The sequence below is a fragment of the Pipistrellus hanaki genome (genome assembly GCF_964339955.1).
Source record: "Pipistrellus hanaki genome assembly, chromosome: 1".
Taxonomy (NCBI): Eukaryota; Metazoa; Chordata; class Mammalia; order Chiroptera; family Vespertilionidae; genus Pipistrellus; species Pipistrellus hanaki.
Window position 1 is genome coordinate 6,562,048 of NC_140503.1, and position 24,515 is coordinate 6,586,562.

Consider the following 24,515-nt stretch of genomic DNA (forward strand, 5'->3'; position numbering starts at 1 on the left):
CACCCTGGCCCACGCCACCGAGAACTTCCAGAAGGAGCCGCCGGGGTGGCAAGTTCTGGAAAAGCGATCAGCAGCGGCCCTGTGCCGCCCGCCCGCCCCAGCCCCGGCTTTGCAAACATTCCCAGCCGTCTCTTTGTGCTTCAGTGGGCGCTAATAAGCAGCTCCGAGGCCTCGGTCAGGCTGCACCCGGCGGTACCAGGGTGGGCTGCGGCTTTGTTTGGTGACCTTGGTTACGACAATACCTGCGAGCTGAAACAAGGAATCAAAAAATTGCCAGCTTCAATTAGACCAGCAGACCGCCTTCCCAAGGCTGCCTCTGCCATTCTATCCATTAACGGTGCCCATTCGCCAAATAGGCCCTAATTCTCTCTAATTGCCCACTCCTGGAGCAAAGAGCGAAATTCCAGGAAGAGGCATATGTAAACATCCTTCGCCGCCCGCCAAGGCGAGCGAGGCGGCCGAGGGGGCCGGCGACAGGGGGAGAGGGGACCGGATTTCAAAAGATGTTCCAATTACCGCTCTCATTTCTGTAAATGGGCCCGTGATGCACGGGGCCCTGGCCCTCACAAAGGTCCAGGAGATGAGTGCTGCAGACCCGAGTCGCAGCGCGGGCTCTAACCATCCAATTATTTGTCCCCAAAGGCGGGTCAGATCACTTAGGTTCTGAGTACCTCCGGGAGAGAGCGAGTTTAGAAATCTTGGAATGCTGGACTGGACTGTTCTAACCCCATTAAGCCGGGGAGGGGGGAGGGGGGTGGGTCCACGGAGCTTCCTGGGTGGGTCCGGAGCTCAGCACCCCCTTTGTGAGGTTTCCCAGCACCAGTGTGTGACAGTTGCCCCTCTGGACCCCGTAAGGGGAACTTGAGTTTTCCTGTGGCCCCAGACACTGGCTCTCCTTTGACATTTGTTAAGATGACAGCCCACGGCCATGTTGTTAGGATAACACGCAAATCCGGGGCTGCGTCTTCCCAGGGGTCTGCACACAAGTTCCCCCGGGGCAACCAAGAACTCGGGGTGCAGGGTCCCCCCGCTCCCAACAGACAGGTCCCATTAAACTACCTAAGAGACCAGAACAAGCCCCCAAATGCTTCCCCGCTCCTATCCCGTGGCTGTGGCCGTGGCCAGTCCCGCTGCAGTTTCAGGCTCCGGAGTCCCTTTGTCCTCTTAGGGCCCTGAGAGTGGTGACGGGGCCACCGCAGGTGTCTCAGGCTCCTGGGGAGGGCTGGGCACATCTCAGGGGGTAGGTATCCCCCACAGACGGAGGTCCCGGCACCCTTAGGTAACCAGTCTGCCCCCGGCCACTCACGAGCTGCCACTGCTTCATCAGCACTTATTTTTAAAAGTCTGTTTTTTGGATAGAAAGCAACCACTTAGGGAAAAACAGTGCTTGGCAAGCTCAAGGCCAGGGAAGGAAGTTGGAGAAGGAGGAGGGTTAAGAGGTCAAAGGTGTATCCCCAGTGCCCCGTGCAGGTGTGGGGAGCCCCAGGGAGTGAGGCAGCGGGGGATGGAGAGGCAAAGGCAGCAGGGGGGACCCCAAGAGCCCCCATCAGGGCAGGGGAGTGGGCGAGAGCCCTTTCCTTGGGGTTCCCTAGAGGGCCAGGGCAGCCTGTGCCCTCTCATTCTCTCCAGCCTCTGCTCCGCCCTCTCCCCTACCTTCCTGTTCAAACCTCAGCCATGGCAGACCACCTGCTGGCCACGCCTCCTTACCTTCACTAGACTCTACTACATGTGTGTTCAAAACCCACTCACTTAAACATGTGTCATGAAGAGACTATTTCTTCTGAGTAGTCTCAGGGTTACAGAAAAAGTCAGTGGTGAAACCAAAGAACTCCCCTTTCACCCCTACGCCCCCCATTTCCCCTGGCATGAGCATCCTGCCTCAGGGTGGCCCATTGTTACAGTCCATGAGCCAATCTGCGGTTGGCTCTCTGGATCCATGGGCTCTGCGTCCATGAATTCAACCCAGCGTGGACTGGGAATATTTGGGAAAAGAGTCACGTTGCTGCTGACAAGGTGTGTTGTGTCGTGAGGCCTCCCGAGGCTGCTGGCTGCCTCTGTACTCAACACACAGGCTTTTTCTTGTCGCCATTCCCCAAACAACCCCTTCTAACAACCCCTTACACGGCGTTTACACGGTATGAGGCGTGACAGGCAACCAGAGGTGATTTCCAGTGTGCGGGAGGGAGTGCAGGGGAGACACGCCAACACTGCAGCCCTGTAGGTAACACTGCCTGTTAAAGACTGCGTGACCCTTAGTGTCCCCCACAGCCCACGTCTCTGTGTCATCCGGGGCCAGCCGCTCTGCGGGCCACCTGCCCTCTCCCTGAGCACACACTGATGGCCGCGGTGCCCTTCCAGCCAGGCAGAATGCCCTTCCAGGGATCCAGCACAGCTCTCGTTTGCGCAGGGGCCCTGAACTTCTGGGTTTCAGCAAACGGGACGTAACACACGGGTAGCACCCACCGTAGGAGCTGTGTTCCATGCTGTCCCCTGCCTTCCTCTCCGTCGGTGGCTGAAGCTGGGGTAGGGAGCTTGGCAGGTGGGTGAGGGCATGACCCAGGGGATGGAAAAGAGATAGATGCTGGGTGTCTCCAGTGCCCTGCTAGCCAGGCCCTGGGGAGCCCCTGCCCCATTCCGTGTGTGACTAGTGCCTTGTGTCTCCAGACGAAGCCATCGCCCGGAACTCGTCGTGGGACCTCGGACAAGCGCCCCCGCATCCTCCACCCGGAAAACCGTAAGTTCCCGAGAGCGCCGCGCACACACACCTGTGGCCTGGACACGGAGGGTGGGGGGCCGCCCCTGCACTCCGCCGGGCGCGCCCTGTGGGGGCGCTGCCGAGCACAGGGAGGTGGGTGCCCAGCTGGCGAGTGGAATGAGGACCTCGGGGGGCTCAAGTTCTAAGGCAGGCCCTCCAGCCTCCCGTGTTGTGGCAGAGAATTCTATAGGCGGCTTCGGGGGCCAGACCCTAAAAGAATCCCTTTCAGCCCCGAGATGAATGGCCCTTTCATTACCCAGGGTCCCCTCGGCTCCCGTGCTGCGGGGCAGCCCACGATGGCAGCACCCCTTTGAGCGGGGGCCTTCGCGGGCCACTGAAAGCGCCTGGGCCTGGGGACCCGCCTTTCAAACGGGCTTGCAGCCCCAGTGACCCCGCTCACCCCCTCGAAATTGTCTGGAAAACAGAATGGGCAGATTTTTCTGTCTTCATGGTGTCCCGCTAAACCTCTCCAAGTTCTCTATTGTGGAGAACTGAGACACTCAGCAATGGTAATGGCTCATTCCTTTTGTACTCGCCTTGAAAGGCCAAAATATTGTTATATTGCTGCACACAAAGCTGCCTATTTACAAATGAACTTCGTATCTGTGTTTCCCACCGGGGAGACCGTGTAGGACGTGTGTGTGTTCTCTGTGTACCCCCCGGGGGCCTCAAACTGCTTTCTCATGGGGATAGCCATTCACAGGGCCCGGGGGAAGTGAATGGGGTACACGAACTCTGCCTGTACCTGTGCCTGCTTTTGCCATGTGAATGTGTTAAGGGGTTGTGCACACCTTGGTCTCGGTGGTTAAGTTGGTAAGGGAAAAAAACAAAAGGTCCTAAGGTATGGTGATTTTATTGGTTCGATGAAGGAATTAATAAATAAATGGGTAAAAAAAGCGACCAGCCAGATGAGAGTGTATGCTGAACAAGATCCAATGCGATGCCCGGAGATCAATATGTAAGTCAATAAAATATTGAATCAATGTGTAAATAAGGTCGCACACAAACTGGTATCAGGTCATCATGGACCAAGGAATATGTGTCATTCAAATATAGAGCAAATATAAAGTTGTTCAATAAAAGGTACATAAAGAAAAGAAGAAGTAAGTAAGAAATGCATACAGCAATGGTGACTGTCCTGTATTATTCTGTGTAAAAGCTTGCTAAGGGGGTGGACTTTATGTAAAGCGTTCTTATCAGAAATGGGAATAATACATAAAAGGGTGAGAGGGAACTTTTCCAGGCGGCGGGACAGGCTGTAGTGATGGTTTCCCAGTGCACACTTACCTCCAGATTCTGATGTGCATGCATACATTTATTGTGCAGCTCGTTGTCAGAAAAGTAAAAATTAAAGAGAAAATTACTGCGGAAAACCCCACAAACCAGTGGCGCGGTTCTGAGACCCATCCAGGGGGGAAAGATGCCGGAGAGGAAGGACAGGTGATGGAAAGGGAGAAAGAAAATGGCAGGGAGCAAAATTAAATAAAGAAAAGGAAGAAATAGAACTTCTAAAAACTAGGAGATGAGTAAATAAATAAGGAGGACTATGTCGGGCTATTTTAATCTGATTAATTCTAGTAGTTGCTCCTGGCATAGAAAAAATAAACAACAGGGAAAGTTAAAAGAATAGTTAAAGAGGAAAGAGTATTCAGGGGACCAAAGATGAGAAATAACTTTAACCAAAAGGGTTTTTTTTTTTGTTGTTTTATTTTTTAACTCTGGGCACATATAAATAAATAAATACGGAAATGAAAGAAAGCCAAAGAGAAGGAGAAATAGAATGGCTGAGTGAGCAGTGAGCTACGCGGCCCTGGCTTGGGAATGTGGTGTGTGGGGCTTGGAGTCGTCAGTCCCCGGGAGCTGAGGTGTCCGTTGCATGAAATGATGAAAGAACAAGGGGATAAATAAAACATCTACATGCAGGACCAGAAAGAGGGGAGAAAAAGTAGCAGGTGTTAGGCACAGAAGTACATTAATGGGTGTATTGATGCTAAGAGGAGAGCTAAAAGACTGTCCCGAACCAAGGGTTAGGGTGAATCGAAGTCTAAAACTGCAGCACTGTCAATAAAATAATAAGCATATAAGCAAACAAGTGGAGGAGACTCTAAGGAAACAAAGGTGGCGTGGGGGAGGCACGGCCATAGCACTTCTGATGAGAGGTTGGTTGGGGGTTTGTGTGTGTGTGTGTGTGATGAATTCCCTCTGGACAGAAGCTCCAGGAGAATGAAAGAAGTCAAGTGAGAAAGAGGGGATAGAGAAAGCTCTAACAAAGATATAGGAAGAACAAGCGGGTAGATCCTCAGGAGAGGGTTAGGCTAGGACTGGTAATGAGGGGCCCTCACAAATTGGTCCAAATCTGAGCCCCCCATTCACTAGAACAGGAGTAAATACCTAATGAAAAGAAAGAAAACAGGAAGGAAGAATGAATGGGCGAGTGGTTGAAGGAAGCACAGAAGGAATTAATGAGGCTGGAGCTGTGGGGGCCATGGTGGGTGTTTGCAGGTGGCATTGGGATTTAGCTGGCCATGGCAGCTGAGCTCCAAGAATGAAAGAAAGAAAGGAAGAGTGAAAGGGAGGAATAATGAGTGTTGGAGAGAAATGTAAAAAGAAGAAGGTAATTAGGTAACAAATAAATACATACGTATAGAAGAGAGAGCCATTCTCGGAATAAGAATGAGGGTGCGTGAACCAAACACTGATTAATTCACATCTGTGCTTCTGACATGGGCAACCACCCACCCAGGAAACAGTTCAAAGCTGACACATGAGGGAGGACCACCGTGAGGCCAGGGAGGGAGGACCCATTGACCACAGATTATCATGAGGCCAATTAGCTGCATCTGTCATCCCGAAGCGGAAAAACAACCGTTTAGGGAGAAAGACTAAATGGATGCATGAAGGCATGAATGAGGGAAAGAATGAGGGAAAAGATTTGCATTGACTGATGAGGAGGGGGTTGCAGAGGGGGTTAGGGTTCAGCCAAGCCCTGGTGCCTCGTCTCCAAAAGAATGAAAGGCAGTAAGAAAGAAAGAATGAAAGACTGGTAGGAAAACCAATTAAGATGGGGAAAAAATCAACGTAAACAAAAGAAGTAAGAAAGATAATAAGTAAGTAGGCTGAACAACTACATGTATGAGAGAGAGGACTGGTTTAACACTGATCTTCCACATTAATTCAAATCTTACGCCCCGAAGTTTATAAATAATAAAAACAATATCATGCACAAAAGACACAGCGAAGAATCCATGTGTTCCAGGAGAGAGCAAGAAAGAGTTTGAAAATAAAAGGAAAGACTGGGAGAAAAAAATATGTAGGAAAAGAAATTAAAATAGACTTATGGTGAGGGGGAAGGCACTTGCTAGATAAGTATTTAAATATAATGAACAAATATTCATTAAATATAATTCGTAATAAAAAGTGAGTTTCCGCAGTAAAAACAAAACAAAACAAAAAAACAAAACAAACAAAACCCAAGTGGCTAAAAAGAAAGAAGGAATTAGCAGAGGAATGTCTGTGTGAATAAATGAATAAGAAATGATGATTTGAGAAAACAGGGACTACGAGGCATAGACAATGCCTCCATTATGACAAGATGAATATAAGCAATAAAAACATTAAGTGAATATATATGTAGATATGTATGTATACACACACACATATGAGAAAGAGAGAGAGGGGGCCATGCTAGAACAAATAAATGAGACAATATCTTGATCCCCAAATGATGACTGATTGAAAGCTGGGCTCTTGATGTGATTAAATAAACCCTAAAGCAAAGCACCAGGACAGGAAATTAACAAGCAAAAGGGCGGCCCCGGACAGGTGCCGAGAAGGCGCCAGGAACCACAGATGATGGTTAATCCAATTCTGGGCACCTGAGGCCCCTAGATAAAAGGATAAATATTGAAATAAAGGAGTGACAGGAAGGATGAACGGATATCTGAGCGGCTGCCTTAGAAACGGCTGTGCCAGCAGCAGCCAGGTTAGTGCTGCACGTGGGATGGATACTCATGTCACTCTAGGGAGCATTTCACCTGTGTTCCCTAAACATGAACAGATGTAAGAAAAAAGCATCAGAGTTAAAGAGACAAGGAAAGCAAGATGAAATTAAGTGAAAAAGAAGGGAACCCCCCCCCCCCCCACACACACACAAAACAAAAAAACCCTTGTGAAAGGTAACATGGGAGGGTCTCAAACAGAAAAGCCTGTTGGGGCTGGTAATGTGTCATTGTTAGTCCTCAAGATGGAGGAGCTCATCCAATCCTGTGTCCAGGGCAAGGAAAAATGAGAGAAAAAAAAAAAAAAAAGAAAACAATAAATAAACAAACCGAAGTGATAAATGGCTAGTTAAGAGGTTGTCTGAACAGGGATTGTAATTGGTTTACATACACACTCCTTACATAGAAAAACACATTACACCTTTCAAAAAAAAATAAATGAAAAATGGAGGAAGCAGTGGCCAGAAAAAACCCAAAAAACAAAAAGTAAAACACACACACAAAAAACACAACCCCCCAAAACCAAAAGACACCAGCCACTGCAGTAAAATATATGCACTCGAGGAATATAAATAAAATAATAAATACTGAACGTAAAAAGTGACTAAATGCAGGGAAGAAAAATTGCGAGGGAAAATAAATATGTGGACCAGTGAGGTTCTTTTCACACATGGGGTTTTGACTGATGCAATTCCACAAGAGAATGAATGAGTGAGTGAATGAATGAATGAATGAGGGCTGGAGTTGCATAGACCAAGGATGAGGATATTGCATGTAGGACTTTGGTGCATCTTATGCACCTGAGTTTATAAGAATGAGAGAATGTATAGGAAAGTGAGAGGAAGGGAGAAAGATGGCATTTGGGAATAAATACAAAAATATAATGAGGAATAAAAATTATACATTAATGAATACAGAGGACTTGTGAAAGGAGGGCTTATGAACTAAGGGCTGTGATTCATTTAAAGCTGTGCTTCTGAAGTCCATAAATGAAATAATCCAATGTGATTTGATTCAAATGAGTGAATGAATGAGTGACTGAAGGAAGGAAAAGAAAGAGGAAACAGGAAGGGAGGGAGGGGATAGGAGGAAGAAAGGGAGGAGGGAACCTTCCTTCCTGTTTCGGGCTTCCTGTGATCCAGAAGAAGGTGGGGACTGGGGAGGATGTCTCTCGGCAAGTCATGTGCCTGTTCCCCACACTGTACCTGGCAGGGAGGCGCTGGCTCAGGGAGTGCCAAGTGGTCGCCATTGCTTGGTGTGCACTCCATTTTACTTCAGCTTTCTCATCCTCAGTTTTTCCATCTGTGGCCTTGGAATGGCATCAGCTTCCCACTTGGATTGATGGGCGGGGAGTCGCAGATGCTCATATGCCTATTGGCAGTGCTCTGTGACCTAGATAGGCGAGGCCCTGCAGAAGGTTGCATGAGCAAGGGGTGTTGGGCCAGGTGGGTGTCTTGGCCCCTCCTTGGGCACGGGTCACCTGTGAGGATGAGGATGGAGGATAGAGGTTGGGCCTCTGGGTAAGACAAGCCAAGGGCCTCTTGTGTTCCTAATATAAACAGTGGGAATGGCACATGACCTAGAGAATGAGGTCATCCATCAAACCTGACATAGCGCCTATTTTTCTTGATTCCCTTCAAATTCTTGTCTAATGCACACTTTAAAAAAAATGAACATCTTTTTTTAAATGACCTAACTGCCATTCCTCACCACATACACTGTTTTATGCCCTGCCTTTTCCATTAATATGCTGTCATCAACAATTTTCTTGCTTGCATAGTCTTCATCACCTCACTAGATGCATTGTGTCTTCTTATTCACAACCCCTACTTGCTATTGTTATGCATAGCATCTTTCCTTTTAATGTTATAAATTATGTCACAGCTAATGGCTTCGCACACCCACTTTCTCTCATTCTTATGAATTATCTTCCTACACTCAGAAATGATCACTGCTTCATAGGCCTGTCAGTTTCTCTTGCTAGACTGTGAGCCCCTAAGGGCATCAGAACATTGAATTGATCTTTGCATCTCCAATGTCCAACATGTTACAGACACTAAAAATTGCTTTGTTGCATGATTAGATGGAAAGATGGGTGAAAATTTGAATGAGAAGATAAATGGTGGGGTGATGGATGAGAGGATGAAAGGTTGGATGGGCCCTGGCTGTCATGTTTCAGTGTTTAGAGTGTCAGCCTACACAACTAGTTATCACAGGTTCCATTCCTGGGTGAAGGGCATGTACCTAGGTTGCAGACTATCCCTGCCATGGTTGAGGTGTGTGCAGGGGGCATCCAATTGATGTGTCTCTCTCACATTGATGTTTCTCTTTCTCTCTCCCTCACTCCTCCCTCCACTATCCCTTCCACTCTTTCTGAAAATCGATGTAAAAAATATCTTTACTCTTTGGGTGAGGATTAAAAAAAGATGTAGTGAACGGGTGATTGGTTGAGAGGATGAGAGGATGAAAGGGAAATGAAGCTGCAGTGAGTGGGTGAGTGGTTGACTGATGGATAAGAGGATAGAAGGATGGATGAATGTAGTGAGTAGATGACTGGTTGGCTGATTGATTATAGGTTGTAAGTATAAATGAAGATAGGAATGAATAGTAAGTCATTGGCTGATGGATGAGAGGATGGAAGAATGGATGAAGATGTAATGGCTGGGTGATTGCTTGTCTGAAAAATGAGAGGATGGAGGGATGAATGAAGATGTATTGAGTGGCAAGTGATTGACTTAGGAGTGACAGGTTGGAAGGATGAAAGGATGGATGAAGATGTGAATGAATAGGTGAGTGGCTAGTTGATGGAGAAAAGAATTTAAGATGTGAGTGTGCATCAGTGGTTGAATAATGGATGAGAGGATAGAAGGATGGATGAAGATATAGTGAGTGGATGATTGTTTATTCAATAACAGAATGGAGGAATGGATGAAGGTGCAGTGAGAGGTCAGTAATTGGCTAATGGATGAGATAATTGAGAGGGAAAGATGGATAAAGATATGAGTGGGTGTCTGTCTTTTGGATGAGAGGATTGATGAAGGGAATAAGATGTAGTGAGAGGGTGAGTGGTTGACTGATAGATGACAGGATGGAGGAATAGATGAAGATGTAGTGAGTGCATGATTGTTTGGCTGATGCATGACAGGATGGATGTTTGGATGAAGGTTTAGTGGGTGGTCAGTGTTTGGCTAACAGATAATGGCATGTATGGATGAATATGTGAATGAGTGGGTGAGCAGTTGGCTGATGGATGAGATGATGGAAATATGGATGAAGTTGTAGTGAGTGAGTGAATGAATGGATGAGGAGAGGATGGGAAGTATTGATGAACATGTAATAAGTGATCAGGTTATTGGATGAGAGGATGGAAGCATGGGAGACTGGGAGAAGTTGTGAATAGTGGGGGAGTGATGGCTGATGGATGACAGGATGGAAAGATGGGTGAAGATGTGACTGTGGTTCATAGTTGATTCATGGATGAGAGGATAGAAGTATAAATGAAGATGTGAATGAGTGCTCAGTGGTTGACTGGATAATTGGAAGGAAGAAGGATGAAGATGTAATGAGTGGGTGATTGATTTGCCAATAAATAAGAGAATGGAGGACTGGATGAAGAATGTAGTGAATGGTTTGTGATTGGTTAGTGAAGGAGAAGATGAAAGGAAGGGTAGATGAATATGTAAATGAGTAGGTGAATGGTAGTTTGATGGGCAGGAGAGTGAAAGGATGGAAGGATGAAAAGATCAGAGGATGGAAGACTGGATGAAGATGTAGTGAGTAGGTCAGTAGTTGATTAATGGATGAGATATGGAAAAATGAATGAAAGTGTAATGAATGAGTGATTGGTTAATGATAAGAGCATGGAGGGATGGATGAAGATGTAGCAAGTGATCAGTGATTGGCTAGGTGATGGGAGTATGGAAGAATAAAAGGATGGATGAAGATGTGAATGAGTGAGTGGTTGGCTGTTGGATGAGAAGATGGAAAGATTGATGAAGATGTAGTAAGTGGTCAGTGCTTGGCTCATTGATGAGAGGATGGAAGGGTGGGTGAAGGTGTAGTGAGTGGGGTGAGTAATTGTCTAATGGATGAAAAGATGGAAGAATGGATGAATGTGTATTGAGGGAATGTCTAATTGACTGATGGATGAGAGAATGGATAGAAGGATAAAGGTGTAGGAATAGTCAGCAATTGGCTAATGGATGAGAGAATGGACATGTGGATGAATGGGTGAAGACCTGAATAGTGGATAAGTGGGTGGATGATGGATGACAGGATGGAGTATGGGTGAAGATGTAGTGAGTGGGTTTTTGGTTGGCTGATGGATAAGATGATGGAAATATGAATGAAGGTGTAGTGAATGACTGACTGATGGATGAGAGGATGGAGGAATGGATGAAGATGTGACTGTGGGTTTATAGTTGGTTGATGGCTGAGAGGATGGAAGGATGGTTGAAGATGCAGTGAGTGGTTGAATAATTGGTTGATGAATGAGAGGATGTAGATATAAATGAAGATGTGAATGAGAGGTCAGTGGTTGACTGAAGGATAGTAGGATGAAAAGCTAGATGAAGATATAATGAATGGGTTATTGGTTGACTGATAAATAAGAGGATGGAGACATGGATGAGGATGTAGTGAGTGGTCTGTGATAGGTTAATGGAGAAAAAGATGGAAGGAAGAAAGGGGAGATGATGTGAATGAGTAGTTGAGTAGTAGTTGATTGATGGATAGGAGAATGAAGGTTGGATGAAGATGTGAGGGTGGGTCAATAGCTGACTGATGGGAGAGAGGATGGAAGGAAGGATAAAAATGTAGTGAATGGTCAGTGATTGGCTAATGGATTAGAGGATAGGATCGAAAGAAGGATGGATGAAGGTGCAGTGAAATGAGAGTTATTTCCTAATTGATGAGAAGATGGAAAGATCAAAATGTGAAAGACTTTGTCAATGGTTAGCTGATGGATGAGATGATGGAGGGATGAATAAAAATGTAACAGGTGATCAGTGATTGGCTAATGGGTTAGAGGATGGAAAGATAGAAGGATGGATGAAGATGTTGTAAGTGGATGACTGGTTGGCTGATGGATGAGAGGATGAAGGGTGAAGATGTGAATGATTGTAACAGTGGTTGCCTAATAGATCAGAAGATGGAAGACTGGATGAAGATGTAGTGAGTGGGTCAGTAGTTGACTGATGGATAAAAGATGGAAGAATGGATGAAAGTGTAGTGAGTGAATGAGTGATTGGCTGATGAATGAGAGTATTGAGGGAGGGATGAATATGTAGCAAGTGGTCAATGATTGGCTAATTGATGAGATGATAGAATAATAAAAAAGTGGATGATGATATAAATGACTGATGGAGTAGTTTTCTGATTGAAGAGAGGATGGAAGGGTGGGTGAAGATGTAGTGAGTGGGTGAGTGGTTGTTTAATGGATGAAAGGATGGAAGGATAGATAAAGATGTAGTGAATGGTCAGGTATTGCCTAATGGATGAAAGGATGGATGAATGGAAGGCTGGATGAATGTGTATTGAATGACTATCTGATTGACTGATGAATGAGAGAATGGATGAAAGGATAAAGATGTAGTGAATATTCAGTGACTGGCTAATGGCTGAGAGAATGGATGTGTGGAAAAATGGCTGAAGACCTGAATAGTGGGTAAGTGGATGGATGATGAATGATAGGATGGAGGATGGATGAAGATGTAGTGAGTGGGTTTTTGGTTGGCTAATGAATGAGATGGTGGCAATATGGATGAAAGTGTGGTGAGTGAATGACTGACTGGTGGATGAGAGGATGGAGGGATAGATGAAGATGTGACTGTGGGATTAAAGCTGGATGATGGTTGAGAGTATGGAAATATGGATGAAGATGCAGTGAGTGAGTGAATAATTCTCTAATGAATGAGAGGATGTAAGTATAAATGAAGCTTTGAAAGAGGATGAAGATGTAATGAGCAGGTTACTGGTTGGCAAATAAATAAGAAGATGGAGGGATGATGGAGATGTAGTGAATGTATGATTGGCTAATGGATGAAGGATGGAGGAATGGGTGAATGTCTAGTGAGTAGTCAGTGATTGGCTAACAAATCAAGAGCATGAATGAATGAAGATGTGAATGATTAGGTGAGTAGCTGTCTGATGGAGGAGATGATGGAAATATGGATGAAGATGTAATGAGTAAATGAATTATTGGATGATTGATGGAGGGATTGGTGAATATGTTGTAAGTGATCAGTGATGGACTATTGGATGAGAGAATGGGAGCATGGAAGAATGGATGAAGATGTTAGTAGTAGATGAGTGAGTGGTGGCTGATGACAGTATGGAAGGATGGATGAAGATATAACTAGATTCATAGTTGATTCATAAGAGGATAGAAGTATAAATGAAGATGTGAATTTGTGCTCAGTGGATAATTGGAGGGAAAGATGGATAAGATGTAATGAGTGGGTGATAGGTTTGCTAATAAGTAAGAGAATGGAGGGATGAATGAAGATGTAATGAGTGGTCTTTGGTTAATTAAGGAGAATTTGGAAGGAAGGGTGGATAAAGATGTGAATGAATAGGTGAATGGTTAGTTGATGGATAGGAGAATGAAAGGTTGGATGTAGATGTGAGTGTGGGTTAATTATTGGGTAAGAGTGATGGGTAAGAGGATGCAAGGATGGACCAAGATTTAGTGAATGATGAGTGATATCCTAATGAATAAGGGGATGGGTGGATGGATGAAGATGTGAATGACAGGGTCAATGGTTGCCTGATGGATCAGAGGATGGAAGACTGGATTGAAGATGTAGTGAATGGGTCAGTAGTTGACGATGAGTGAGAGATGGAAAGATGAATGAAAGTGAGTGATTGGCTGATGAATGAGAGAATGGAGGCATGGATGATGATGTAGCAAGTGATCAGTGATTGGCTAATTTATGACTATGGAAGAATAAAAGGGTGGATGAAGATGTGAGTGTGGGTCAATAGCTGACTGATGAGAGAGAGGATGGATAAAGATGTAGTGAATGGTCACTGATTGGCTAATGGATTAGAGGATAGAAAGATAGAAGGATGGATGAAGGTGCAGTGAAAGATCAGTGATTGCCTAATGAATGAGATGATGGAAGGATGAAGATATGAAAGACTATGTCAGTGAATGGCTGATGGATGAGAGGATGGAGGAATGGATGAATATGCAACAAGTGGTCAGTGAATGGCTAATGGATTAGAGGATGGAAAGATAGAAGGATGGATAAAGATGTAGTGAGTGGGTCAGTGGTTGGCTGATGGATAAGAGGATGGAAGGATGAGGATGTGATTGACTGTGTCAGTGGTTGGCTGCAGGATTAGAGGATGGAAGACTGGATGAAGATGTAGCGAGTGGGTCAGTAGTTGACTGATGGATAAAATATGGAAGGATGAATGAAAGTGTGAGTGAATGAGTGATTGGCTGATGAATGAGAGTATTGAGGGATGGATGAAGATGTAGCAAGTAGTCAATGATTTCATTGGATAATTGATGAGAGGATGGAAGAATAAAAGGGTGGATGAATATATGAATGACTGAGTGATTGCCTGATGGATGAGAGGATGTAAGAATGGATGAGTGTGTATTGAGTGAATGACTGACTGATGGATGAGAGAATGGATAGAAGGATAAAGATGTAGTGAACAATCGGTGACTGGCTAATGGATAAGAGGATGGAAGTGTGGAAGAATGGATGAAGATGTGAATAGTGGATAAGTGGATGGATGATGGATGACAGGATAGAGGATGGGTGAGGATGGAGGATAGGTGAAGTTGTAGTGAGTTGGGTGAAAGGTGGAAGAATGGAACAATGGATGAATGTGTATTGAGGGAATGTCTGATTGTCTTATGGATGAGAGAATGAATGAAAGGATAAAAATGTATTGAATAGCCAGCAATTGGCTAATGGATGAGAGAATGGAAGTGTGGAATAATGGGTGAAGACCTGAATAGTGGGTAAGTTGATGGATGATGGATGACAGGATGGAGGATGGATGAAGATGTAGTGAGTAGGTTTTCTGGTTGGCTTATGGATGAAGATGTAGTGAGTAGGTTTTCTGGTTGGCTTATGGATGAAGATGTAGTGAGTGAATGACTGATGGTTGGATGAATAAAGATATGTCTGTGGGTTTATAGTTGGTTGATGGCTGAGAGGATGGAAAGATGGATGAAGATGCAGTGAGTGGGTGAATAATTATTGATTAATGAGAATGTAGATATAAATGAAGATGTGAATGAGAAGTCAGTGGTTGACTGATGGGTAACAGGGTAGAAAGATGGATGAAGATGTAATGAGTGGATTATTGGTTGGCTGATAAATAAGAGGATGGAGGCATGGGTGAGGATGTAGTGAGTGGTCTGTGACATGTTAATGGAGAACAAGATGGAAGGAAGGAAGGGGAGATGAAGATGTGAATGAGTAGTTGAGTAGTAGTTGGTTGATGGATAGGAGAGTGAAGGTTGCATGAAGATGTGAGTATAGGTCAATAGCTGGGCTGATGGGTGAGAGGATGGAATGGTGGATAAAGAGGTAGTGAATGGTCAATGATTGCCTAACCAATGAGGGGATGGAAGAATGGGTGAAGAACTAAATGACAGTGAATGGTTGGCTTATGGGTGAGAGGATGGATGAATGGATGAAGATACAGTGAGTGAATGAGTGATTGGCTGATGAATGAGAGGATGGAAGAATGGGTCAAGATGTAGTGAATGATGAGTAATTGCCTAATGAATAAGGGGTCGAAATGATGGATGAAGATGTGAATGACAGGGTCAATGGTTGCCTAATGGATCAGAAGATGAAAGACTTGATGAAGATGTAGTGAGTGGGTCAATAGTTTACTGATGGATGAGAGATGGAAAGATAGATGAAAGTGTAGTGAATGAGTGATTGGCTGATGAATGAGAGTATGTATGGAACAATAACAGGGTGGATGAAGATGTGATTGTGGATGAATAGTTGACTGATGGGAGAGAGGATTAAAGGATGGATAAAGATGTAGTGAATGGTCAATGATTGGCTAATTGATTAGAGAATAGAAAGATAGGATTGATGAAGACACAGTAAAAGGTCAGTGATTGCTTAATGGATGAGAGGATGGAAGGATGAATATGTGAAAGACTATGTCAGTGGTTAGCTGATGGATGAGAAGATGGGTGAAGATGTAGTGAGTGGGTCAGTATTTGACTGAGGGATGAAAGATGGAAGGATGGATGAAAGTACAGTGAGTGAATGAGTGATTGGCTGATGAATGAGTATTGAGGGAAGGATGAAGATGTAGAAAGTGGTCATTGATTGGCTAATTGATGAGAGGATAAAAGAATAAAAAGGTGGATGAAGATGTGAACGATTGTGTTGAGTAGTCGGCTGCTGGATGAGAGGATGGAAGGATGATGAAGATGTAGTGAGTGGATCAGTAGTTGACTAATGGATGAGAGATGGAAGGATCAATGAAAATGTAGTGAGCAAGTGAGTGTTGGCTAAGAATGAGAGGATGGAGGAATGGATGAAGATGTAGCAAGTGGTCAGTGATTGGCTAATTGATGAGAAGATTAAAGGATGTGTGAAGGTATAGTTAGTTATCATTGATTGGCTATTGCTTGAGAGGGAGTAAGGATGGATGATGATGTGACTAGTGGGTCAGTGATTGGCTGATGGATGACAGGATGGAGAGATAGATGAAGGTCTAGTGAGTGGTCAGTGATGGACTAATGGTTGAGAGAATAAAAGGATGGAATGATCAGTGAAGATAGAATGAGTGGGTGAGTATCTGCCTGATGGTTAAGAGAATAGAAGGACAGTTTGAAGATGTAGAAGTGGTTGAGTAGTTTGCTGATAAATGAGTGGATGGAGGGATGGATAAAGATATGAATGTGGATCCATGGTTGGCTGATAGATGTGAAGATGGAAAAACAGATGGAGTGGGTAGGCGAGTGATTTTCTGGTGGATCAAGATGTAGTAAATGAGTAATTGGTTTGGTAATGGGTCAGAGGATGATAAGATGGATGAAAATGTAGTGAGTGAATGATTGGCTGATGGGTGAGAGGACAAAAGGATTGATGAAGATGTAGTGAGTGGTGAGTGATTGGGTAATGGATGAGAGGATGGAAGGATGGGAGAATAGATGAAGATGTGAATGAGTGGTTAGTGGTTGGCTCATGGATGAGAGGATGGATGATGTAATGAGTGGGTCATGTATTGGCTGATAAAGGAGAGAACTGAGCAGTGGATAAAGATGTAGTGAGTTTTCAGAACTGGCTAATGAAATGATGGAAGAATGAATGAAGTTATGAATGAGTACAGGAGTGGTTTGTTTATGGAAAAGATGAAGAATGAAAGGATGGATGAAGATGTGTAAATGGGTTAGTGGTTGGCTGATGGATTAGAACATGGAAGGGAGATGAAGATGTTCTGAGTGGGTCAATGGTTTGCTGCTGGATGAAAGGATGGAAGGATTGATGAAGATTTAGTGATTGGTTCTTGATGGATTGACAAGATGGAGGAATGCATAAAGTTGTAGTAAGTCATAAGTCATTGGGTAATGGATGAGAAAATGGAAGGATGTCAAGATGGATGAGAATGTAATGAGTGGGTGAGCATCTGGCTAAAGTGTGAAGATGTATTGAGTGGATCAGTGGTTGGCTAATAAACAGGAGGATGGATGAGTATATGAATGAGTAGATGAATGGTTGACTAATGGAATGGAGGGTTGGAGGAGGATGGGAATGTGGGTCTGTGTTTGGCTGAAGGATGAGAGGATGGAAGGATGGACTGAGATGTAGTAAATGGCTTAGTCGTTGACTGACGTATCAGATGCTGGCAATATGGATGAAGTTTAGTGAGTGAATGAGTGATTGGCTGACAGATTAGAGAACTGAGGGATGGATGAAGACATTGTGAGTGGTGATTGGTTGGCTGATGCCTGAGGGGATGGAAGCATGGATGCTGGTGTAATAAGTGGTTAGGGATTTGCTAATGGATGCTATGGTTGAAAGATAGAAGGATTGATGAATATGTGATTGAGTGGGTAAGTGGGTGTCTGAAAGATGAGATGATGGAGGGATGGATGAAGATGTGATTGAGTGGATGTAAGGAGGGATGAAGATGTAGAGAGTAGGTCAATAGTTGGCTGATGTATGTCTGATTGAAGGAAAGATGAATTTGTAGTGAGTGAATGAGTGATTCACTGATTTATGAGAGGATGGAGGGATGAATGAAGATGTAGTAAGTGGTCAACAACTGGCGAATGGATGAGAGCATAGAAGGATAAAAGGATGGCTGAAGATGCAAACGAGTGGTTAGATTAGAGCAGTGTTTCTCAACCTTTCTAATGCCATGACCCTTTAATACAGTTCCTCATGTTGTGTTGACCCCCAACCATAAAGTTATTTTCGTTGCTACTTCATAACTGTAATTTTGCTACTGTTAATGAATCGTAATGTAAATATCTGTGTTTTCCAATGGTCCTAGGCTCTATAGCAGCGGTTCCCAACCTGTGGTTCTCAACCTGCTAGCAGGGTTGCCTAAGACCTTCGGAAAACACAGATATTTACATTACGATTCATAACAGTAGCAAAATTACAGTTAGGAAATAGCAACAAAAATAATTTTATGATTGCGGTTCACCACAACATGAGGAACTATATTAAAGGGTCACGGCATTAGAAAGGTTGAGAACCACTGGCTTAGAGGATGAGAGGATGGAAGGAAGAGGATGTGAGTGGGTGATTGGAACAAGGATGAAAGGATGAAGATATGAATGAGGAAGTGAATGATTGGTTGATGAATGAGAGGATGGAGGGATTGATGAAGATGTGAGTGTGTCAGTGGTTGGCTGATAGATGAGACAATTGAAGAATGGATGACAGTGTAGTGAATAAACGAGTGGATGGCTGATAGATGAAATGATAAAGAAATGGGTGCAGATGTAGTGAGTAGTCAGTGAATTGCTAATGGATGAGCAGATGGAAGGTCAGAAGGATAAATGGAGATGTAGTGAGTTGGTGAATGATTGGTCCATCAATGAGAGGATGGAAGGATGGTATAAAGTGTAGGGAGTGAATGAAAATTAGCTGATGGATGAGAGTATGGAAGGATTGGTGCATAGGTAGTAAATGGGATTTTGGTTGGCTGAATAAGATGGTGGATGGATGGATGAAGGTATAATGAGTTGTAAACAACTGGAAAATGAGAATGCATGGAAGGCTAGAAGGATACACGAAGAAGTAGTGATGGCTGATGGATAGATGATGATAGAAGAATGGATGAAGGTCTAATGAGTAAATTAATGATTGGCTGATGGATTAAAGTATGGAAGAATAGAAGGATGGATGAAAATTTAGGGAGTGGATTTTTAGTTGGCTGATATATGAGGAAAAGATGTATGAAGGTGTAGTGAATGAATGAATGATTGGTGATTGAATGAGAGGATACAGGGATGTATATAGATGTGAGCTATCAGTATATGACTAATGGATGAGAGGATTGAAGGATAGAACGATGGATGAAAGTGTAGTGATTGAGTGAGTGGTTGGCTGATTGATGAGAGGATGGAGGGATGATGAAGATATAATGAGTGGGTTTTGGTAGGCTCATGGATAAGACAGTGGGAAGATAGATGAAGGTGTAGTGAATGACTAAGTGATTGGATTATGGATGAGAATATGAAAAAATGGATTATGATGTAGAGTAATTGGCGATTGGCTAATGGATGAGAAGATGTAATGATGGAAGGATGGATGAAGATGTGAATGAATGGGTGAGTGTTTGATGAATTAGAGAATGGAAGGAGAGATGAAGATGTAATGAGTGGTCAGTGTATTGCTAATGATGAGAGGATGGAAGGATAATAAGATGGGTGATGGATGAAGATATTATAAGTGGGTGAATGGTAGGATGATGGGTTTGAGGATGGTAGGATGGATGACTGTATAATGAGTAAATAAATGATTGGCTGATGGATGGGAGGCTGGAAGAAAGGATGAAGATGTAGTGAGTGGGTTTTTGTTTGGCAGATGGATAAGACATCTGGAAAGATAGATGAAGGTATAGTGAATGACTGAGTGATTGGATTATGGATGAGAATATGAAAAGATGGATTATGATGTAGGCGTAATCAGTATTGGCTAATGGATGACAAGATGTAATGATGGAAGGATGGATGAAGATGTGAATGAGTGTGAGTGTAAGGTTGGATGAAGGTATAGTGAGCAATTGAGTGACAACTGATTATACATTGGTTTGGTGATTGGTTAATGGATGAGAGGATGGAATGTTGGAAGGATGGAAGAAGATGTGTGTGGGTGAGTGGTTGGCTAATGGATCAGGATAGAAAGATGGATGAGAATATGGAAAGTTGGATGAAGGTATAGTGAGTGAATGAATGATTGAAGGGAAGGAAGGATGAATGGATGAATGGAAGGTGTAATGTGGTCAATGATTGGCTAATGGATGAGATAATAAAATGATCAAGTTGCGAGTGAGTGGGTAAGTGATTGGCCTGTCAATTAGAGAATGGATGAATATGCTGTGATTGGTCATTGATTGGCTAATGGAAGAGAAGATGGCAGGATGGATGGATGGATGGATGGATGGTTTTAGATGTAGTGAGTTGGTGAGTGGGTGACTGGATGAGAGGATGGAAGGATGGATTAATGTGTAGTGAGTGATTGACTGGCTGATGGATGAGAGGATGAAGGGGTGAATGAATGTATAATGAGTTGTCAGTGATATTCTTGGGAGGTTGGCTATGATTTCCAACTCAATTTGATAAACCCATCCATCCTTGAATTCATCCTTCATTTCTTGATGTGGTGCTTTGGCCCTCCCATTTATGAAAGCAAATCTTTTCCTTTGGGTGTGGTGTGTAGTGCCATGGGCTGTGGTCATATAGCAAACATCTTATTTATAGCTTCTTCCTCCACAATCACTGCTGTACGCAAGTCCCAGTTGAATCTCATCTGCCATCATCACCCACATGGCTTCCTTCTGCATGGTGCTTTCCCATGCTTCACACACAGTGATGGATCCAGGACTGGGGTCTGAGAGAGGTCCCTGGCCCCCAGCGGAGACATCCACCCCAGGCCACCCTGTCTGGTGGTGCATGGTCCCTATCATAACCTTTGCCTTCCACCTTTTAGCTTCCTTCACCAGAGGGCCGAGTCCTTCATTCCTTCACTCCTTCATTCCTTCACTCCCAGTCAACACACAATTTAAAAAATCAGCTAGTGCTATACTAGGGCCGGCTCACAAGGACTCATTCTGACATCTCTTTTATAGGAGAGCTGAGCAAGTTTGCCAGGGGCTGTGTTTGTGTGTCAGTCATCAGGTGAGCCCCTTGTTCAGCTGCCACTTTCAAGTCTGACTTCTGTTGAAAGTTTGATTATCTTTTCCAACTTTGTTCCTGACAAAAACGAGGTTGATTAGTAATCAGTAAACTGTGTTCCCTGCGTGCTCAGAAATCACAGCCCATATTTTCAAGAGGCTCGAGTGAGAGCCGGGGGGCCTGAGTTGAAGGGCTGGTTCCAGCCGCGAGGAGGCTTTCAAGTCATTAGCGCACCTTGGTCTGGCGCCACAGAGGAGATCTTAGAGCCATTCCCGCCCCATTTGAGATTAGTTAATGCTCAGCTCTATTTAGAGAAAATTGGGGGAGATGATTGCTCTTGTGGATGACAAGGACCCTGCTCTGCGAGGGGTCTCTATGGAACAACTCATCAGTGAGGCAGGGTGTCTAAGGCGCATGGTACTTTGCAAACCCTAGATGCAGCCCCAGCACCCATGCTGGTCCCAGACCCAGTGAGACCCCCCCTCGCCCCATTGTTCCCAGCATGGGACAAGCTTTGGGCCTTGGGAACACTATTGAGAATTCACCATTTTATTTATTGCATTGAGGAGGAGTAGACTGGGCAAAGAACCTTAGAGCTAGACAAATGTGTGGCGCTTAAACTTAAGGTGACTGCTTGAGTCTATCTTCTTTGGGTGTGTGTGTGGGGGGGACCTAGCACCCACCTTGCAGGGCAGATGTTGAGGGGTGAAGCTCTAGAGGTCTTGCCTATTTCATTTCTGGTCGCGATGTTACTATTTGCCAGTGAAGTGGTCTTTGGGAAGGTTAAACAACCCGAGTCTTGGCGTTCCCATCTGTAGATTGGGTACATCATAACTGTGTCCTCTTTCTGGTAGACACTGAGAAAGGTGACTGTGCCTGTGTGCACCCGTGTACTGGTTCCCAAGAATCAAAGATCTGGGTTTGAGGCTGGCCCAGCACCTTTTTACACATGTGTGTTTGTGGCAGTGTGGGTGGGAGCTATGTGAGCTTGCTTACCTGTAACCTGGAACTAGTCACATACCTGACATGGCTTTTGCTTCACTGAGGTTATTTATATGAAAATAAATGCACTGTTACCTGGCACACAGAAGCCCTCGCCCTCCTGTGGGCTTTGAGGCTGGCCATGTGTCCTGCAGTCTGTGGGCTTTGGTCACAGAGGACTCTGGCCCAGGAGACCACTGGACAGGGTGGAGGCGTGGGAGAAGCACCTGGCCAACTCCGGGGAGACAGCAAGGGAGGGAAAGGTTTACAATTGCATACAGAGATTTAACAGGTTTGGGAAACAGAGGCCAAAATGGGGAGATCGGGGAGAATTTTTAGAAACCCCCAGAGTAGGGCGAGGCTGATCTTTTAGACAACACTCAGGTTTAACTGGAAATGGGTTGGAGAGCTGGGTGGTCTTTGGAAAGGCTAGGAGTTCTGGATTTCGGGTCAGTGAGGTGAGCACTGTGAGAGGTGGCTAGTCGGGGAGGGTTGTGCTTCTGGAAGTCCGTGTGGGCGGAGGAGACCCAGGTGATGTGCAGGACACCAGAGGCTGCAGGGCACTAAGTAGACAGGCCGGAGCTGGAGGCTGGGTGCTCCCCTCGACCCCACGGCTGCTGGGAGCCAGGGCCTTTCCTGCGATGTCCATGTTCTCAGGCGCCCCGACTGGTAAGCAGAGGGGTTCCTGTCCTCTCTGAGCTCTTGCCCTGCCTGTCTGCTTGAGAACTCTTGTTAGCCAGTGCGACCAGGAGTGGGTGGCCTTCATCTGCACCTGTGTCTCTCTCAGCCTCCACAGCCACGGGGACGCCCTGCACACATTCCTTCGGGACAGGCTGGACCCAAAGACTCTGGACCCGACTGCCCCCTGCGATAGCCGCCCACCCTTTGCGGATGGACTTCTCTGAGCTGAGGGTCAGACACGTGGGCTTGACCCCTGCCCACACCTTACGAGCCCTGAGACTCAGGGGACTGGCCATGCCTTCGACATCCGCATCTGTGAAATGGGCCCTGCAACCTACCTCACAGGGTTGTTGTGAGGAGCCTGTGATGTGCTCTGAAAGTGCCCAACCTGGGGCTTGGCACACCCTATTGTGCCGTCAATAAATGTCTTTTTTGCCGTAACAAGCACAGTAATGGATATGCTACTAATCTAAGGATAGGTAAGTGTTAAATGTGCCTCTCACTGGGGCTTCTCTCTGGGCAGTGTGATGGGTTGGGAGGGACAGGGGAGCTAGCTCTAGTCCCCACCTGTCCCCTACCCATCTGGCACTCAAGGGTGAGAGAAGATGTCCTGAAGCAGGGCTGGTTTGGTGGAGGTTCTGGGACTGATGCACATTCGGATGACTAACCCTGTTGGTCCCCCTTCTTCTAATGGTCATAGGATGCCAGGGTTCTTTCTAGAAAGGGATATAGAGAGATGGTAGAGGAAGTCTGAGTTGAGCTCACTGTCCTGGCTTCTTCAGCCTCAGAGGGCTACAACTCTTATCCTCATTACACATTGTGGTGGTGGAGGGTGGCCTCTGGCCAGGCAGTTATCATTTCAGAACTGATGGCAAGTGGATGGCCAATCAGGCACAGTTTCAAGCAAGTACAATCTGAGCCAAGACTCATTCCAAGATGGTTACTGAGCAAGACCCTGAGGGAGCTGCAGAGGCCAAGCCTCAGATGCTCTTCTGCCCCACGGCAGGGCCTTCAAGCCAAGCTCAGTCCCTCAGGCTATCAGACGGCAGCTTGTGGCTGGGGCTGGATGAGGGAAGAGAACTTTGTACTCAAATCTACACAGAGTCCTCAGGCTGGCCCACTTGGAATTGCTGAAGCAGATGAGCTGGACACAAAACCCATGGGAAGGGAGAGGCTCACTGCCATCACCTCTATTGTCGCCATCAAAGAGAAAGAGCCACCTGGCTAAGTCAAGAAGACCTGAGCCCAGTCCCTGATGGAAATGGATACATGATGGTCCTGAGTGGGGTGGTCCAGGCATCAGTGAAACCAGGAGGAAACAACCTCCAGTGTATGCCCCACACGGATGAGTCTATGCCCTACCAAGAGAGGGTAGGCAGTCCCGGAGAATGCTGTGTGTGATGGGTAAAGCTGCAGTCATTGATGAAGCTGAGTCATTAAGAATGAGGGCCTCCTAGATGTTCCAGAGCTGAGACTATAGCTCCAGCCTCCATTGAAGCTCAGAGGTACATGATGAGTGGCCCTCATGATGTTCCAGATCTGAGACTTCATCTCCAGCCTCTGAGGAGTGGCCATCTTGATATTCCAGAACTGAAAACCCAGCTCAAGTCTCCAATGAAGCCCAGATGTCCACGATGAGTTGTCCTCCTAAGGTTTCAGATCTGAGAACCCAGCTTCAGTCTCTGATGAGTGGCCCTCTTGATGTTTCAGAACTGAGAACCCAGATCCACCCTCCAATGAAGCTCATATG

At 45.3% G+C, this 24,515-nt stretch overlaps 1 long non-coding RNA gene across 2 annotated transcripts in view; it reads left to right on the plus strand.

Moving 5' to 3' along the window:
* The window catches only part of LOC311625680, a 36,914-nt gene extending 13,705 nt beyond the window's left edge, over nt 1-23,209 (plus strand). For both annotated transcript variants that reach the window (XR_014795553.1, XR_014795554.1), the window contains 2 exons: nt 2,665-2,734; nt 22,872-23,209. This is a non-coding gene — a long non-coding RNA (uncharacterized lncRNA). The remainder of the gene's footprint in view (nt 1-2,664; nt 2,735-22,871) is intronic.
* The last annotated feature ends 1,306 nt before the right edge of the window (nt 23,210-24,515 follow it).